Source organism: Coturnix japonica, chromosome 11, assembly GCF_054131305.1.
Source record: "Coturnix japonica strain WE chromosome 11, WE-NBRP24, whole genome shotgun sequence".
Lineage (NCBI taxonomy): Eukaryota > Metazoa > Chordata > Aves > Galliformes > Phasianidae > Coturnix > Coturnix japonica.
In genome coordinates this window covers 10877626-10881870 of record NC_140673.1, presented here as the reverse complement: position 1 = coordinate 10881870, position 4245 = coordinate 10877626, and positions in this window count along the sequence as shown.

The window sequence follows — 4245 nt, the reverse complement described above, 5'->3', positions numbered from 1 at the left end:
GCTTAAAAGACAGTAAGGAAAAGCACAGTTCCCTTAGTAACCATCACCTGTTAGCTGAAGAATTCAATTAGCAAGACTAACCCCAGTACTGTATGGCACACAGACAGTACAGACTGCTTGTGGCAATACAAAGAACCTGGACTACCAAAGATAGTGCATTCACACGTTGGGTTTGTTTCCTTTAACCGGTTTATTAAACTAGATGAGATGCCAGAAGGAGCTGCACAGACATTGTTCCTACAGTGTGCTTCTATGGTACAAGCAGAGCTGTACAGAGATGCACAGATGAGTCTCGGGTATCTGTGACAGACAGTTCTGAGCACCTTTGCTGTTCATTCCTCAGCACAGTGAGGATCACCCCCAACACAAGGCCCCTCTACCAGGAGGTAAGTAGAAGCTCCCTCACTAGCACACAGACAACATTAAGTAACAGTCTCTACCAGTTCCTGTTGAGTGGGACAGTAATGTCTGTCTCATTTCCATGTAGCAAAATTTTATCAACATCTAAGCTTTTCTTCACGTAATCAAGCAAGTGTACCTCCCACTATATCTCACCCACTCTCCTCTTCTTACCAGAAGATTAGATAGATACATGAGCATAAATGACGCTGTCACCCCTAGGACTATTCTAACCACCTCCATTCCTCCATCTCACAGATGCGCAGTCCCTAAGAACACTGACCTTGTGCCTCATTGCTCTGGGCAGAAGCTCCCTGCTCTCCCATGAGCGTGGATGACATTTACAAGGTGAAACAGTGGGGAAAAAATGAAAGGGGTTGAAGAGTCAGCTTTAAGCCTTCTCCCCCTACCCCTCCTTAAAAAGCAAAGTGCACTTCCAGCAGTGATCTAGGAAACACCAGTCATGTATAGAATGCTTCTTTGCACTGCCACAGTTCGATGTCTAAGTCAAAATGTAGCACGAAACTTCCTGAAACGCTCCGTAGATTTCTGAGGAATTGAGAAACAACCAAATGTGTTACCAACCAGTAAGTGGAATGAAAAACAGAAGGATGCAATAAAAAGCTCATTTTCTCCCACTCTTGGAAAATATTTTTTTCCTATTGCAAAGGAAAACTTGTAAAGTGTGATTCTATTTAACTGCAATGAGCCAACTCAAATGCAGCCCAGCTGTTTATAAGGGCACTTATTAATACCATGGCAGCATAATGAACATGCTTTTTCACGCAGGAGTTGCTCATTGCTATTCCATCAGCATTAACAGCACAAGAGCTGAACAATAGCTTAATAAGGATAGAAGACATTGAATCACAAACTACTTGCTCTTGCCTACTTTGCATTGTCCAGTAAGGACAGGGATAGCTGACTCTTTAATATAAAGGCATTTCTGGATGCCTACTATGAAAAAATAGCGACTCACATACGTAATTCTGCACGTGCCTGCAGGAACTGCTTCCAATAAGAGGAGCTTCTGGATGTCCAGATAAGATGAACTTGTTTTTATGAGAAATATCTTGCATGTATTTCATGTCTCCTTGTTTAAATCAGGCTACAGCAATTAACTTGGTACCATGCTACCATCAATAACGATACCAGAAATTAATTACTTGTTTAAATGCACGCCATTTTTCATTCACTGCACAGTACATATCAGATACTGATAAAGCTGTAGATGATTGCTTAGCTACTACTAGAGATGCGTCCTAGCAAGTCTCTATTTATAGAGCTTAAAAAAAAAGTCAGCGGATGTAAATAGAGTGCAAACACACTGCAGAAAATATGGAAAATACTTGCCTATCATTGCAAAACATTCAACTGTAAACTTGCAAAGTGCCTTCAATATAATAAACTCCATTCGATGTTATTAATAGAGGGAAGTGAGACCATCTGGAGTAGACAAGAAGACTCCATGACTGAATTATTTCTCTTCAGTACTTGCAGTTATCAGATGCAACAGAGAAAGCTACCTAGGAATAAAAATTACACATAGGTTGGTCTGATGTGATTGAAATATGTGTGTGTATATATATATACATATATATGTATGTATATATATATATATATATATATATGTATATATATATACACACACACACACATATATATATGTGTGTATATATATGTATATATATATACACACACCCCCTTTCTATTCACTTATTCCTAAGCATTTACAAAGCCTTCCACTTCCATTCTCCATTGATGTGATTTTCAAAGCCTTGCTACTGGCCAAAGGTGAGACTTTTAGAATTACCGCTAAAAGAAATTAAATGAAACATATGATTTTACCTCACGTTCATTCACTCCTGAGTACAACACCAACACCAGAAGTCTCGTAAGAACTTCTTGGACTTGACTCCTAGAAAATAAATGAATCCACTGCTAACAGAACAAATAGTACTAAAGTATGCTATATTCAGTGTTACTCCTCAAGGTAGCATAAATGCATGGTGTAAGCTTTCTGCAGAAGCAGTTTGAAAGCAGCAGCAGCAGCAATACAAGTACTTTGCTTATGTGTGTGAAAGAGACCATTCTCCAGTGCAGCTTCCCAGAAATAAATACAAATTTGCCTCCCACAACAGCAGGCTTAAGTTACACATAGCACCTCTAGAAGGTGAAAATGTTTAAAAGCACTCATTTCCCAAAAAGCTCCTGTCATATGCAGACAACCATACAAAAGCACCCAGAGACCCCACATGCCACAATATCTGCCTGCACAGCAACAGCAGAATAAAATCGATTTGCTATTCGCTTTGTTAACAAGTTGATATACCAATGTATATGGATGGATGGCATAACCATTTTCTCTGCAATATCCTTAATTAAACAGGATGCCAAGCAACTTAAAGGACAGAAAAGCTCATCTGTATTAGTAGATGAAGGTGTCAGCTAAGAGCTGATCTGTCAGCTAATCTGTCAACGTTTTAGATGTGGCAATCAGGCACCCATAAACACCTATTCTAACCACATAAGCACAGTAGGCTTGCATACATCTTGTTGGCTTTTTGCTTGTTTTTCTCTCCTGAAATCTCCCTTCACCAGTACCAAACCACCTGGAACCAACCCATCCTATAATACTTTGCTTCTGCTTGCGGGTAACTTAAACACTTTATCGTCCTATGACCAAAACAAATTATATTTGGAGTAACACAGTGAAAATGGTGATCTTTTTCCCCACAGTAATAATTGAGCACAGCAGTACTTAGGGATATCTGACTTCACAGTGAATACTTCAGTATATTGAAAGAATGATTCAGGTCTGGTTGATTGGTTAGCTCAATACAGTTACTTTAAGAATACAGCAGTCACTGAACATCTTAATAACAAGAGCTAAATTCCAAACATCTCAGGGCAACGCAGTATTCTTTGCTTGTGAATGAAAGTCTATAGGGCTTCTGTTACATGGATTTCCAGGGTGTGATGCTAGCAGTGCTTGATTTTCAGTACTTACACTGTAAAGTATCATATTAAATTATTACTTATATGATTTTACAGTTTCCACTAACTTAGCTAATAAGTTATCTCCCACAGCAGTTGTACCATTGCACCATGTCACTCAACAGAATGAAAGTGGAGGAGAATGCAAGTTGAGGATTAAAGACGAACCTAAACCATGATATTAACAAATATTCCACATTATTAAATCTAGCACTGAGCACAGCGCGGTGAGATCACACTGAAATCTGACAGTGGGTTAATAGAATTAGAATCTCAGCAAGTAGGAGATGCTCTGCTGACCTCTTCCGAAGGAGAACAGCGTAACAGTAAAGCAGAATTCTTCACAGATATTGAACTGGCTGTTCACTACCACTGTGGCCACATTTCAGTTTCGATTCCCACTGTGTGTTTACTTCACGCACAGGCTTTGAAATAAAGCACAAACCTTGATCCACTCTATAAGTAGCAACACACATCTTAAGGTAGAACAAAGCACAATATTCTATTTCACCCCCTCAACACTTCTATTTGTTATCAAATTCATACGCAGCTTTGACACCCCCGCTGCTCTAAAAGCGAGCTGCATACAAATAAATCTCAGAGCCAAGACTGACATTATGAAGAGTGGTTTTACAAACCTGGCAAAAACTGCCTAAGGTTACCATATCATATCGGCTTAGAGCAAGAACAACAAAATAGTTCTGTAAATCAAAGACCACTAAGTTCTGAGTTGCTCTGTCTCTCCATTAAATGCTTATTTTGCTCATTAAAAAAAAAAAAAAAGCAAAACGATTTTTTTCCCCACTCATTCATGGGACAAAACTTCATCTGTTTGATACCCACAATGTT